A 16,578-nucleotide genomic window follows, 5' to 3' on the forward strand; every position below is an offset into this window, starting at 1 on the left:
CCTGGGATATGAACCGCAGAGATTAGACAGGAGCTGGAATCCTCCCAAACCAAAAAAATTGAGATACTTCTTTCATAGCCAGAGGACTGTGAGTCGCTCCTTGATGATGTATGCCACAGTTGTGACATTGTCTGTCTGAAAACAAATGAACGATTCTCTTTACAGAAGAGGCCAAAACTGAAGAGCTCTGAAAACTGCACGGAGTTCCAAAATATTTATCGGTAATCTCACCTCCTGAGATTCCCAAACTCCTTGTGCCGACAGAGATCCCCACACAGCTCCCCAACCTGTGAGACTTGTATCTGTTGAAATTACAGTCCAGGTCGGAAGCACAAAAACATAATTTATGCTTACCTGATAAATTCCTTTCTTCTGTTGTGTGATCAGTCCACGGGTCATCATTACTTCTGGGATATAACTCCTCCCCAACAGGAAATGCAAGAGGATTCACCCAGCAGAGCTGCATATAGCTCCTCCCCTCTACGTCACTCCCAGTCATTCGACCAAGAATCAACGAGAAAGGAGAAACCAACGGTGAAGTGGTGACTGGAGTATAATTTAAAAGATATTTACCTGCCTTAAAAAAACAGGGCGGGCCGTGGACTGATCACACAACAGAAGAAAGGAATTTATCAGGTAAGCATAAATTATGTTTTCTTCTGTTATGTGTGATCAGTCCACGGGTCATCATTACTTCTGGGATACCAATACCAAAGCAAAAGTACACGGATGACGGGAGGGATAGGCAGGCTCATTATACAGAAGGAACCACTGCCTGAAGAACCCTTCTCCCAAAAATAGCCTCCGAAGAAGCAAAAGTGTCAAATTTGTAAAATTTGGAAAAAGTATGAAGCGAAGACCAAGTTGCAGCCTTGCAAATCTGTTCAACAGAGGCCTCATTCTTAAAGGCCCAAGTGGAAGCCACAGCTCTAGTAGAATGAGCTGTAATTCTTTCAGGAGGCTGCTGTCCAGCAGTCTCATAGGCTAAACGAATTATGCTACGAAGCCAGAAGGAGAGAGAGGTAGCCGAAGCCTTATGACCTCTCCTCTGACCAGAGTACACGACAAACAGGGAAGACGTTTGTCGAAAATCCTTAGTTGCCTGCAAGTAGAACTTGAGGGCACGAACTACATCCAGATTGTGTAGAAGACGTTCCTTCTTTGAAGAAGGATTCGGGCACAGGGAAGGAACCACGATCTCTTGATTGATGTTCCTGTTAGTGACTACCTTAGGTAAGAACCCAGGTTTAGTACGCAGAACTACCTTATCTGAATGAAAAATCAAATAAGGAGAATCACAATGTAAAGCTGATAACTCAGAGACTCTCCGAGCCGAAGAAATAGCCATTAAAAATAACACTTTCCAAGATAACAACTTTATATCAATGGAATGAAGGGGTTCAAACGGAACTCCTTGTAGAACGTTAAGAACAAGGTTTAAACTCCATGGCGGAGCAACAGTTTTAAACACAGGCTTGATTCTAGCTAAAGCCTGACAAAAGGCCTGGACGTCTGGATTTTCTGACAGACGCCTGTGCAACAAGATGGACAGAGCTGAGATCTGTCCCTTTAATGAACTAGCCGATAAACCCTTTTCTAAACCTTCTTGTAGAAAGGACAATATCCTAGGAATCCTAACCTTACTCCAGGAGTAACCTTTGGATTCGCACCAGTATAGGTATTTACGCCATATCTTATGGTAAATCCTTCTGGTAACAGGCTTCCTAGCCTGTATCAGGGTATCAATAACCGACTCAGAAAAACCACGTTTTGATAAAATCAAGCGTTCAATTTCCAAGCAGTCAGCTTCAGAGAAGTTAGATTTTGATGTTTGAATGGACCCTGTATCAGAAGGTCCTGTCTTAGAGGTAGAGACCAAGGCGGACAGGATGACATGTCCACTAAATCTGCATACCAAGTCCTGCGTGGCCATGCAGGCGCTATTAGAATCACTGATGCTCTCTCCTGTTTGATTTTGGCAATCAATCGAGGAAGCAGCGGGAAGGGTGGAAACACATAAGCCATCCCGAAGTTCCAAGGTGCTGTCAAAGCATCTATCAGAACCGCTCCCGGATCCCTGGATCTGGACCCGTAGCGAGGAAGTTTGGCGTTCTGGCGAGACGCCATGAGATCTATCTCTGGTTTGCCCCAACGTCGAAGTATTTGGGCAAAGACCTCCGGATGAAGTTCCCACTCCCCCGGATGAAAAGTCTGGCGACTCAAGAAATCCGCCTCCCAGTTCTCCACTCCCGGGATGTGGATTGCTGACAGGTGGCAAGAGTGAGACTCTGCCCAGCGAATTATCTTTGATACTTCCATCATTGCTAGGGAGCTTCTTGTCCCTCCTTGATGGTTGATGTAAGCTACAGTCGTGATGTTGTCCGACTGAAACCTGATGAACCCCCGAGTTTTTAACTGGGGCCAAGCCAGAAGGGCATTGAGAACTGCTCTCAATTCCAGAATGTTTATTGGTAGGAGACTTTCCTCCTGATTCCATTGTCCCTGAGCCTTCAGAGAATTCCAGACAGCGCCCCAACCTAGTAGGCTGGCGTCTGTTGTTACAATTGTCCAGTCCGGCCTGCTGAATGGCATCCCCCTGGACAGATGTGGCCGAGAAAGCCACCATAGAAGAGAGTTTCTGGTCTCTTGATCCAGATTCAGAGTAGGGGACAAGTCTGAGTAATCCCCATTCCACTGACTCAGCATGCACAATTGCAGCGGTCTGAGATGTAGACGTGCAAAGGGTACTATGTCCATTGCTGCTACCATTAAGCCGATCACCTCCATGCATTGAGCTACTGACGGGAGTTGAATGGAATGAAGGACACGGCATGTATTTAGAAGCTTTGTTAATCTGTCTTCTGTCAGATAAATCTTCATTTCTACAGAATCTATAAGAGTCCCCAAGAATGGAACTCTTGTGAGAGGAAAGAGAGAACTCTTCTTTTCGTTCACTTTCCATCCATGCGACCTTAGAAATGCCAGAACTAACTCTGTATGAGACTTGGCAGTTTGAAAGCTTGAAGCTTGTATCAGAATGTCGTCTAGGTACGGAGCTACCGAAATTCCTCGCGGTCTTAGTACCGCCAGAAGGGCACCCAGAACCTTTGTGAAGATTCTTGGAGCCGTAGCCAATCCGAATGGAAGAGCTACAAACTGGTAATGCCTGTCTAAGAAGGCAAACCTTAGATACCGGTAATGATCTTTGTGAATCGGTATGTGAAGGTAAGCATCCTTTAAATCCACTGTGGTCATGTACTGACCCTTTTGGATCATGGGTAAGATTGTCCGAATAGTTTCCATTTTGAACGATGGAACTCTTAGGAATTTGTTTAGGATCTTTAAATCCAAGATTGGCCTGAAAGTTCCCTCTTTTTTGGGAACCACAAACAGGTTTGAGTAAAACCCTTGTCCTTGTTCCGATCGCGGAACCGGATGGATCACTCCCATTAATAACAGATCTTGTACACAGCGTAGAAACGCTTCTCTCTTTATCTGGTTTGTTGACAACCTTGACAGATGAAATCTCCCTCTTGGGGGAGAGAATTTGAAGTCTAGAAGGTATCCCTGAGATATGATCTCTAGCGCCCAGGGATCCTGAACATCTCTTGCCCAAGCCTGGGCGAAGAGAGAGAGTCTGCCCCCCACTAGATCCGGTCCCGGATCGGGGGCCCTCGATTCATGCTGTCTTAGGGGCAGCAGCAGGTTTCCTGGCCTGCTTGCCCTTGTTCCAGGACTGGTTAGGTTTCCAGCCTTGTCTGTAACGAGCAACGGCTCCTTCCTGTTTTGGTGCAGTGGAAGTTGGTGCTGCTCCTGCTTTGAAATTCCGAAAGGGACGAAAATTAGACTGTCTAGCCTTAGCTTTGGCTTTGTCTTGAGGTAGGGCGTGGCCCTTACCTCCTGTAATGTCAGCGATAATTTCTTTCAAACCGGGCCCAAATAAAGTTTGCCCCTTGAAAGGTATATTAAGTAATTTGGACTTAGAAGTTACATCAGCTGACCAGGATTTTAGCCACAGCGCCCTACGTGCCTGAATGGCGAATCCTGAGTTCTTAGCCGTAAGTTTGGTTAAATGTACTACGGCCTCCGAAATGAATGAATTAGCTAGTTTAAGGACTCTAAGCCTGTCCGTAATGTCGTCCAGCGTAGCTGAACTAAGGTTCTCTTCCAGAGACTCCATCCAAAATGCTGCCGCAGCCGTAATCGGCGCGATGCATGCAAGGGGTTGCAATATAAAACCTTGTTGAACAAACATTTTCTTAAGGTAACCCTCTAATTTTTTATCCATTGGATCTGAAAAAGCACAGCTATCCTCCACCGGGATAGTGGTACGCTTAGCTAAAGTAGAAACTGCTCCCTCCACCTTAGGGACCGTTTGCCATAAGTCCCGTGTGGTGGCGTCTATTGGAAACATCTTTCTAAATATTGGAGGGGGTGAGAACGGCACACCGGGTCTATCCCACTCCTTAGTAACAATTTCAGTTAGTCTCTTAGGTATAGGAAAAACGTCAGTACTCGCCGGTACCGCAAAGTATTTATCCAACCTACACAATTTATCTGGTATTGCAACAGTGTTACAATCATTAAGAGCCGCTAAAACCTCCCCTAGTAATACACGGAGGTTCTCCAATTTAAATTTAAAATTTGAAATATCTGAATCCAATCTGTTTGGATCAGAACCGTCACCCACAGAATGAAGCTCTCCGTCCTCATGCTCTGCAAGCTGTGACGCAGTATCAGACATGGCTCTAGTATTATCAGCGCACTCTGTTCTCACCCCAGAGTGATCACGCTTGCCCCTTAGTTCTGGTAATTTAGCCAAAACTTCAGTCATAACAGTAGCCATATCTTGTAATGTCCGCCCAGATGTACTAGGCGTCACAATATCACGCACCTCCCGGGCGGGAGATGCAGGTACTGACACGTGAGGCGAGTTAGTCGGCCTAACTCTCCCCTCGCTGTTTGGTGAAATTTGTTCAATTTGTACAGATTGGCTTTTATTTAAAGTAGCATCAATACAGTTAGTACATAAATTTCTATTGGGCTCCACCTTGGCATTGGAACAAATGACACAGGTATCTTCCTCTGAATCAGACATGTTTAACACACTAGCAAATAAACTTGCAACTTGGTTACAATCTTATTTAACAAAACGTACTGTGCCTCAAAGAAGCACTAAACGATTAAATGAGCTGAAAAACTGTTATAGCATCAATCCTTGAAAACAACACAACTTTTAGCAAAGGTTTGTTCCCATTAGTAAAGTAACAATAATTAAATTTGAAACGTAAAAATTACAGAGCAACGTTTTTAATCACAGTCAATATATAAGTCTCACAGCTCTGCTGAGAGAATCTACCTCCCTTCAAAGAAGTTTGAAGACCCCTGAGTTCTGTTAGAGATGAACCGGATCATGCAGGAAATACAAGAGTAACTGACTGGAAATTTTTGATGCGTAGCAAAGAGCGCCAAAAACGGCCCCTCCCCCTCACACACAGCAGTGAGAGAGAAACAAAACTGTCACAATTAAAACAAGCAACTGCCAAGTGGAAAAATAATGCCCAAACATTTATTCACTCAGTACCTCAGAAAATGCAAACGATTCTACATTCCAGCAAAAACGTTTAACATAATAAATACCTATTAAAAGGTTTAATGTACTTTTTACAGAGTAATTCCAGTGAAGTACCATCCCCAGAATACTGAAGTGTAGAGTATACATACATGTCATTATAACGGTATGGCAGGATTTTCTCATCAATTCCATTCAGAAAATAAAAACTGCTACATACCTCAATGCAGATTCATCTGCCCGCTGTCCCCTGATCTGAAGCTTTTACCTCCCTCAGATGGCCGAGAAACAGCAATATGATCTTAACTACTCCGGTTAAAATCATAGTAAAAACTCTGGTAGATTCTTCTTCAAACTCTGCCAGAGAGGCAATAACACGCTCCGGTGCTATTGTAAAATAACAAACTTTTGATTGAAGTTATAAAAACTAAGTATAATCACCATAGTCCTCTCACACATCCTATCTAGTCGTTGGGTGCAAGAGAATGACTGGGAGTGACGTAGAGGGGAGGAGCTATATGCAGCTCTGCTGGGTGAATCCTCTTGCATTTCCTGTTGGGGAGGAGTTATATCCCAGAAGTAATGATGACCCGTGGACTGATCACACATAACAGAAGAAAGAAGCCCCCTGAATTAAACGATGGTGATCTGTCCACCACGTTAGAGAGTGTTGAACAATCGGTTTTAAAGATATAAATTGAAATATCTTTGTGTAATCCTTGCACCATTGATTCAGCATACAGAGCTGAAGAGGTCGCATGTGAAAAACAAGCAAAGGGAATTGCGTCCAATGCAGCAGTCATAAGACCTAGAATTTCCATGCATATGGTTACAGAAGGAAATGATTGTGACTGAAGGTTTCGACAAGCTGAAAACAATTTAGACGTCTCTTGTCTGTTAAAGACAGAGTCATGGACACTGAATCTATCTGGAAACCCAGAAAGGTTACCCTTGACTGAGGAATCAATGAACTTTTGGTAAATTGATCCTCCAACCATGATCTTGAAGAAACAACACAAGTCGAATCGCATGAGATTCTTTGAATGAGAAGACTGAGCAAATACCAAGATAATCGTCCAAATAAGGAAAAAACCCTGTTCTCTGAATACAGAAAGAAGGGCACCGAGAATCTTTGAAAAAAATTCTTGGAACTGAAGCTAGGCCAAACAGTAGAGCCACAAAACTGGTAATGCTTGTCTAAAAAGAGAATCTCAAACACTAAAAGTGATCTGAATGAATCGGAATATGCAGATACACATCCTGCAAAACTATTGTAGACATAAAATGCCCTTGCTAAACAAAAGGCAGAATAGTCCTACAAAAACCATCTTTAATGTTGGTATACATAACGATTCAATAGATCCGGAACTGGTCTGAAGGAATTGACCTTCTTTGGTACAATGAAGAGAAAATAAAACCCTAGCCCCTGTTCCAAAACTGGAACTGGCATAATTACTCCAGCCAACTCTAGATCTGAAACACATTTCAGAAATGCTGAGCCTTGCTGTGTTAACTGGGACACGGGAAGAAAAAAATCTCTTAGAAGGAGGCCTTAACTGAAGCCAATTCTGTACCTTTCTGAAACAATGTTCTGAAACCAGAGTTTGAGAACGAAATTGATCCAAACTCCTTTGAATAAAACGTAATCTGCCCCATACCAGCTGAACTGGAAAAAAGGGCCGCACCTTCATGGGTACTTAGGAGCTGACTATAGGTTTCTATAAGGCTTGGATATATTCCAAACTGGAAATAGTTTCCAAACTGAATCCGCTCCTGAGGATGAAGGATCAGGCTCTTGTTCCTTAATATGAGAAAAAGAACGAAAAAATGAATATTACCCTGAAAAGAAAGGGAAAAACAAAGTTAACTTAGAAGACATATCAGCATTCCAAGTTAAATCCATAAAGCTTTTCTAGCTAAAATAGCTAGAGACATATACCTGACATCAACTCAAATGATATCAAAAGATGGTATCACCAATAAAATTATTAGCATGTTATAGAATAAAAATAATGCTATAAAATTATGATCTGTTATTTGTTGCGCTAAAACTTTTAACCAAAAAGATGAAGCTGCAGCAACATCTGGTAAAAATATAGCAGGTCTAAGAAGATTACCTAAACATAAGTAAACTTTTCTTAGAAAGGATTCAATTTTCTTATCTAAAGGATCCTTAAATTTAGTACTATCTGCCGTAAGAATAGAAGTACATTTTAGCAGGAATAGAGACAGCCCCAAACCTTAGGGATTTTGTCCCAAAAAACTCTAATCTGTCAGATGGCACAGAATATAATTGCTTAAACGTTTAGAAGGAGCAAAAGAATTACCCAAATTATTCCATTCCCTGGAAAATACTTCAGAAAAAGCATCAGGGAGATTAAACACTTCTGGAATAAATACAGGAGATTTTAAAAAAACCCTATTTAAACGTTTAGATTTAGTATCAAGAGGACCAGAATCCTCTATATCTAAAGCAATTAATACGTCTTTAAATAAAGAACGAATAAATTCCATCTTGAACAAATAAAAAGATATAACAGCATCAACCTCTGAGACAGAAACTTCTGAACCAGAAGAACCATTATCAGTATCAGAACGATGATGTTCATTTAAAAATTCATCTGAAAAAAAAGAGAAGTTTTAAAAGACTTTTATGTAAACTAGAAGGAGAAATAACAGACATAGCCTTCTAAATGGATTTAAAAAATAAAATCTCTTATGTTTATCAGGAACACTCTGAAAATTAAATGTTGACGGAACAGCAACAGGTAATATAACAGTACTAAAGGAAATTTTATCTGCATTAATAAGTTTGTCATGACATGCAATACAAACAACAGCTGGAGAAACCGGTACCAAAAAATTTATAGCAGATACACTTAGCTTGGTAGCTCCAGCCCCGGGTAGTGATTTTCCTCAAGTAACTTCTGACTCAGTTGCAACGTAGAACATCTTGCAATATGTAATAGAAAAAACAACATATAAAGCAAATTGATCAAAATCCTTAAATGACAGTTTCAGGAATGGGAAAAAAATGCCAGTGAACAAGCTTCTAGCAACCAGAAGCAATAAATAATGACACTTAAATAATGTGGAGACAAAAGCGCCGCCCATATTTTTTTTAGCGCCAAACAAGACGCCCACATTATTTGGCGCCGAAATGCCTTTTGGCGCCAAAAAATGACGCCACATCCGGAACGCCGACATTTTTGGCGCAAAATAACGTAAAAAAAATGACGCAACTTCCGGCGACACGTGTGACGCCGGAAACGGAAAAGAATTTTTGCGCCAAAAAAATCCGCGCCAAGAATGACGCAATAAAATGAAGCATTTTCAGCCCCCGCGAGCCTAACAGCCCACAGGGAAAAAAGAGTCAAATTTTTGAAGGTAAGAAAAAATGATTAATTCAAATGCATTATCCCAAATAAGAAACTGACTGTCTGAAAAATAAGGAAAGTTGAACATTCTGAGTCAAGGCAAATAAATGTTTGAATACATATATTTAGAACTTATAAAAAAGTGCCCAACCATAGCTTTAGAGTGTCACAGAAAATAAGATTTACTTACCCCAGGACACTCATCTACATGTTTGTAGAAAGCCAAACCAGTACTGAAACAAGAATCAGCAGAGGTAATGGTATATATATAAGAGTATATCGTCGATCTGAAAAGGGAGGTAAGAGATGAATCTCTACGACCGATAACAGAGAACCTATGAAATAGACCCCGTAGAAGGAGATCACTGCATTCAAATAGGCAATACTCTCCTCACATCCCTCTGACATTCACTGCACGCTGAGAGGAAAACCGGGCTCCAACTTGCTGCGGAGCGCATATCAACGTAGAATCTAGCACAAACTTACTTCACCACCTCCATCGGAGGCAAAGTTTGTAAAACTGAATTGTGGGTGTGGTGAGGGGTGTATTTATAGGCATTTTAAGGTTTGGGAAACTTTGCCCCTCCTGGTAGGAATGTATATCCCATACGTCACTAGCTCATGGACTCTTGCTAATTACATGAAAGAAACATATATATAAAAAAAATTCTTTAAAAAAAAAAAACACACAAAAAACGAACAACAACAACAACAACAACAACAACAGAAATTTATTTTTATACTAGCAGACTTTCTTGTGACAATTGTGAGGTGGGGGAGGGAAGAGAGCTGTTTGAGAGGGATCAGGGGGTGGGATGTGTCAGGTGGGAGGCTGATCTCTACACTAAAGCTAAAATTAGCCCTACAAGCTAACTAATTAACCCCTTCACTGCTGGGCATAATACAAGTGTGGTGCGCAGCGGCATTTAGCGGCCTTCTAATTACCTAAAAGCAATGCCAAAGCCATAAATGTCTGCTGTTTCTGAACAAAGGGGATCCCAGAGAAGCATTTACAACCATTTTTGCCATAATAGCACAAGCTGTTTGTAAATAATTTCAGTGAGAAACCTAAAGTTTGTGAAAAAGTGAACATTTTTTTTTATTTGATTGCATTTGGCGGTAAAATGGTTGTTAGGAATTGTTAGCCTTACTGACGCCATTTTGTTCTCAGTTGCCATTTTGTCTTAGGCATCCATCTAGTCTAAGACACATTTCATTATAGCAGTTATTATGTATTTCTGTAGAGCTAGGTTGGCCTTGCAAATGTTCCTGGCGATGCGCCTGGAAGCTGTTATCTCTATAAGATGCTCACACGGCCTTGCTTTGGGCCCAGATGTACCTTTTATTATGGTTATACAAAACACTGTTTTTCACAACTCTGCTTTACCTAATTATAATAATGGGCTTACTTTTTTTCCTGACAAACACTGTGTAAAATGACGCGGTCATAACGTGTCATCATGTTAACCCTATATGGTGTAACTGTCGCCTATAAGACATGCTTTTCATCTTTCAATAAACAGAATAGTTTTTAGACTCATTGCTGCGTGGTCTGATTTCTGTTCTCTGGGATATCCTATCAAATAACCCCTTCATTTCCAGCTGATATGGTGTGTTCCAGGCCAAGCCCTGACTGACACTCTCCCCCTCTGAAAACAACACCTAACAATTCTGGTGTCAGCTCGTGGGATTCGCACTGGGTAAGTAGATGAGTGTTTTTTTACTCTACTTTTCCCTTTGTGACTCTGAACCTAAATTTATTTTTATAATAGGTGTTGGTTATATATGCTAAGGGTTAAGGGCACGGGTGTCAAACACAAGGCCCGCGGGCCGAATCCGGCCCACCAGACCTTGTCATGTGGCCCGTGTAGCCGCCGCCGGCCGCCAGCCTTCACCCCTGATACCGCGATTCAGTAATATAAAAAATAAACATTTTTTGTCCTCCCCTCCTTTGAATTTGTAATTCTCGCGCCGCGGTCAGCAGCAGCGAATCAGCGACAAGCAAGCAGGCGTGATGTCACCAGGGGCATCTCACATGACCCCGCGTTGCCGCTCTAGAGCACTGAGGAGTGTGAAGTTCTCACAGGAACACGCGGCAGCAGGCTAGAGGACACTGTCTGACAAGTGAGCAGCTGAGATTGTCACTCACTGTGTCGCACACCGGGCCCCGTAATCCTCTGACTTGGCGCTGCCAATCTGGACCAGACGAGAGTGAGTCGAGACTGTGAGAGGTGAGAGTCTGGCTGCCTGCTGCGCATATGAACCTGTGCTCTCAGGCTCAGCTGCAATAAAAAGTTTTAGGCACTCTGGCTGCTAAACCATGAAATCAGAATTATTTTAAAAAAATATCCATTTTTGTGACTTATTCTTAAGTAAGTTTTATTTGTCAGGCACAGTCTGTTCTGTAACATTGTCAACCAGGCAGCAGGTAGATTCGCAAATCTGAGGGGTAATTAAAAAATAGTAAAAGCTTCTTAAATTTTTAATTACCCTGGCTGATATTAGCAAATGATCTGCCACTGTTATAATATATACATTTGAGTTTATTTGTTATTATCTGTTGGTTCTGTAAGTACAGAGATGCAGTACCCTTCTGAAGCTTTACTACAAAATATCTGTACTTACAGAACCAACAGATAGATCATAACAAATAAACTGTATATAACAGTGGCAGATCATTTGCTATAGCCAGGGTAATTAAAAAATGAAGAAGCTTTACTGAAAAATATCTCTACCAGCAGATATAACAAATAAAATAACAGCTGAGTGGCAGATTATTTGCTAATAGCATTGAGATAGGCATTCTATGTCCCCCCTACATAATATATAGCCCCCATGTGTCACCCAGCATATAATATATAGCCCCCATCCCCCCTTCATAATATTTTGACCCTTAGTGCTAACCCTGCATAAATATATGCCCCCCATGTGCCCCTCTACATAATATCTGCCCCCATGCCCCCCTGCACAATGTCTGGCCCCCATATGCCCCCCCTGTATAATATATACGTGTGTAAATGGAGTGGACACATAGTCCTATACAACCGGCCCTTTGAGGGTGACCAAACTGCTGATGTGGCCCCCGATGAATTTGAGTTTGACACCCCTGGTTAAGGGGTTCCTGCAGTAAAGGTGAAGGGTTTTTTTTTTGCGGAGGTTCCAGTCCTGCCGGCATTTGTATTAACCCCTCTAGACAGGTTAAAGTCCTGTGCTAGTTTAGACAGATGTGCAGTCCTGTCTGGTGAAGCACGCAAGAGATAAAAAGTTAGCATGCATTTGACGGGCGGTTTAAGTCCCCCGTGCAAGTTGGCATCGCTGTGTTATGGTGAGTTTGAGTCTCATCTGTGTTGAAGTTTTCCCTACATATTCCCATAGTAGAGTTTTTGTTACCTATCACTGGATTTAAATTGGTATTTGGTGCTTTTTACTTGCTTGCTTGCTTTTATTGTTATATAATCGTGCTGTGCTGTGCTTAGAAGATATTAAGTGACTGTGCATTTGATCATTGCTGCTGTTATTTTGCTATTATTGTGTTGTTAAAAAATGTGGTCTGCTCATAGCCAAATATTGATAATAATGCATAGAGAAGAGGAGAATGTTATTGCATTTTTTATGTCTACAAAGGGGTTAACAGTTTCATTTCAAGGCAGGGAGCTGTGCATGCTGAAGTTTTCTCCTGCATTCAGAAAAGTTATGAGTAGAGAAAGGAAGGGCAGTGCTGTGTAATGAGTGTTGGTCTGTCGGTTCTCACTGTGTCTTGTATGACGTGTAAAATATTTACATCAAAACCAAAAGAGGATGTATTATCCTGTTTGAAATTTGTTTGTCTCAATCTGTTGGGAAAATGGACATTCCTTGCAAATTCGGACACTTTCAGATACATTTTAAATTTGGTGGAAAGTTAATCTTATTGTATTCTTAAATGTCTTTGGTATGTTATGAAATATATGTTTTCCTGAAAGAAAGAGACTGTTAATGTGTTTTCTGTGCCACTAAAAGTTTGATGTATGTTGAAATTGCTTTAGAATAAATGTTGGGAGTGAATTTATGGTATGCAAGTTGATATGAGCTTGTGTGTGTATCGCTGTAAAAATGACCTTGGTGAATTTTTCTTTCGGAATGGTAATTATTCAGGCTAGTTTCTTAGCTAAGAAATCAGACGTTGTAATGAGGTATTTTGAAGTTTTATTGTTGTAACTTTATTTTAAAGTCATATGTATGTTCTTAATTATGTGTGTTATTAATAGCAGTTTTTAGTTTTAAGTGATATTTGTTGTATGCAAATAAAGACTGTCCACCTGTTGCGGCATATAAATATATTGTTTTTGCAAGTGAACTAATTAAGGGATTTGTGAATGTGCGGATGATTGTGTGACTTTCGGTCACGTTCGGGTAAATGAAAAAAAGATTAACAGGTTGATTCAAGTATGTTGTATTTGCAAGATTTGTGCAAAGAGTTAGTGGAAAAGATAAAATAAGGTTATAAGCTGTATATCATTAAATATATCTAAAGTATTTGGGTCTGTTTCAAGTAAATTAATTCAGTAGAAGTTTTAATATAAATGGGTATTATTTATGCTGTGATGGCTCTCATTTAAATATGCAGGTCATGATACAGTAAAGAAGTAGAATTTTTATGGTAAATAATACAAGTTTCCTAATCATGGCTAGGGTATACATATGTAATATTCATGATAAATGGTCAGCCCTTATGGGGACAGTACACTGTAAAATTGTTTTTATATTAATGTATTTTCAATGACTTGTTATACAAGCTGAATAGTATAAAATTTAGGAGAAATTGCATTTGCGAGTTTATTTGTATATATGAAGTAGCTGGTTTTGGGCTTTCAAAACACAGTTTATTGCAATGGGTTGAATTTCTGATAATAAGCGTATCTCATTGTGTTCCTTATCTTATATTTGTCTGTAAAACCGGCGCTCAGGGCTTAGACAGAGCAATGGAAAATTGTCATTTTATTACTTAAAGGACCAGTTTACTCATGTGAAAGGAGTTCATGAGCAGCAATAACACTGTATTAACAAGTAAAGGAGATAAAACATAAATGTAGTAGTTTGCAAAATATATTTTTTGAGACCTTTCCTTTTATATATTATATAAAATCTGCCGTTTAGATAGCAGACATTTGCGCAGTGTAACTCAATTCTCTCTGTAAGGCAAACTGAATTGATGACAGCTGCCTGCAACCTTTGTGTTGCGATCTGTGAGACTAGCGAGACAAAAAAAAAAAAAAAAAAAGGAAGAGAAGAGAAAATATTTATAGGGGTACAGGCAAACTGATATAAAATCTGAGATTTTAAAGAAATATTTACAGAGAAAGAAAATGAGGTTTATTGTAAGCCAAACACTAGTATATTTAACTATGTCAGCAGTTTTTTTTATATACTGGCTGTGTTTGTTTAGGTTATCCAATGGACGTCAGTATACATTTTTTATTATAAGTGAGGACAGTGGATCATTGAGAACAAGTCAAAGGGGAATTTTTTTTTTAGACAAACTGTCTTTTTAATCTATTAGTGTACATTCTTATTATTCTTTTGTAGAAAGCTCATTTTTTGTTATATACAATTGTTATATTTAGCTAGAGAGCTGCAAATGGTATGGTGAATATCAAATTATATAAAAAAAGTTAAATCAAATAATTGTGTATTTATTAAAATCTTGGTTATGTAAAAGTATAGATTGGATTCTAGAGCTTTTCACAAATTATTTGTGCCAGACATGATTTATGTGGATTTGCGCTGTGCATGCAAACAGGGACTATATAGAACAGTGGCTGTACTATTATTATCTGATCTTTCCCAAAATATAGTACTTAGGTGTTTGTGTGTTCCTTTGTAAATTTATGGTCAGGGATTTTATTTGTAAATATGCAACTGGAGTTTATTGATCTTCTGAAGTGATTGCATTATTAGTGTGATCTCATAGTATTGTGCATGGTAGAATTTGCAGAACCAGGGTATAGACGTTTGTTATAGGATTTTAATTATTTGTAGTGTTTTGCGAGTGCTGTGTTTCAGTGAATGTACGTATATGTGTTGAATTTCAGGTTAATTCTGGTTGTTAAAAGTTTGTGTCGGCTGTTGATGTTTTGTTTTGTGGAATGGACAGTTGGTTTTAAGTGTTTTCTAAGAGAATGTTGTGTTTTTATTTTTAGTGAATGCGTGTGGAAGGGTGCGGTACGGATGGAATATTGAGGTGTATTTGATTTTGCCTGATGTTAAGAATAGTATACTATATGCATGAGTGGAGTGCATGAATTGTCTTTTAGTTTGCGGTTATATTGTGTTTGCGTGACACATAGGGTGTTTCACACGAACAAAGGGGGGAAGTATTGAGGAGTATTGCTGATTATCTTTATGTGATTTGGGTGATTGTTTTAAGTAAGAAAATGAACCTAAAAATGTTTTTTGTTATTAACACAATATTTGTATTTGCAGGATGAGATCATGAAGCTGTATCCAGAGAGTAAAAACACTAACTGAATTATTTTTGAGTTTTTCATATTTAGGTAAAATCTGTACAGATAAAATTCCATAAGTGCACTCTCCAAAAGATTGAAGATTGAATGCAAGTAAACCTTTTAAACAAAAGAAATGCCTGGTGCCTAGGTGAAGAAAATAAAAATGATGATAAAAGACCTTTTGTCAAGTCTGTTTTAACCACCATACTGCAGTAAAAGTTGCTGAACTATCTTTGGATCCATTCTCTGCTTTGCATGCTGGTACCAGCCCCAGACCTGGACTGGGTAATCTATGACTGTTTCCTATGATGTGTGTCTTCAGAACATAAAGACTAACCTTCTTTGGACTGTGCCTTGCCTGTTGATATTGAGGACCTGTTACACTGTTACAGAGTCATCCACAGTTAAATTAGGAGAGTATTGTTTTAATTTGTTTACTTATATTGCTTGTTTTGTATTCTCTTGTATTTGTGTTATTTTTTGTTGATCATATTAGTTATAAGAAGTCATATAGCTTTGTCTGCAGAAAAGTATGCCTTATTGGTATTAGTGCACATTGTAGTTTATGTACTTAACAAAGTAACCTTCTAGATAAGTGTAACTCTAAACCTTGCAGTATTGTAACCTATTGAATGGCCCACTGAGTATAGAAAATTTGTTTGCACCTTTATAGTTTAAAGAAAATGCTGCAATATATCAGAATATTTTAGACCCTTCACCCTTGTGGAACACAGTGAGGACACGTCTCAGCCAGAAATTTATATTAATTATACAGAGAAATATTTGTTTAGGGAGTAGCATAATTATAGTTATATTGATGGTATATTTTCTACCTACCATGGCTCTTATTGGAGCTGTGTTATGAAAGCAAATATATTTTTCTCTTTTATTAATTGGTATGGTATCTGCAATTTTAATTTTGTAATTCCAGATGTTTGTCAATGAAAGGAATTATCTTACCATAAAGATGTGTTTACTTTTAAAAGATTTTGTAGTTTTAAATAATGTTATGATCGTATTATTTCCTCATACAGGAGTGAGGGAGAATTTAAGTTGCATAAAATAATTAGTAAACTAGTAGTGTTTATATCAGATGAGACTGCTGACTATTAAGATCATAGTTTGAAAATTATAAACATTACAG

The sequence above is a fragment of the Bombina bombina genome, chromosome 4 (assembly GCF_027579735.1).
Source record: "Bombina bombina isolate aBomBom1 chromosome 4, aBomBom1.pri, whole genome shotgun sequence".
In the NCBI taxonomy this organism is placed as follows: domain Eukaryota; kingdom Metazoa; phylum Chordata; class Amphibia; order Anura; family Bombinatoridae; genus Bombina; species Bombina bombina.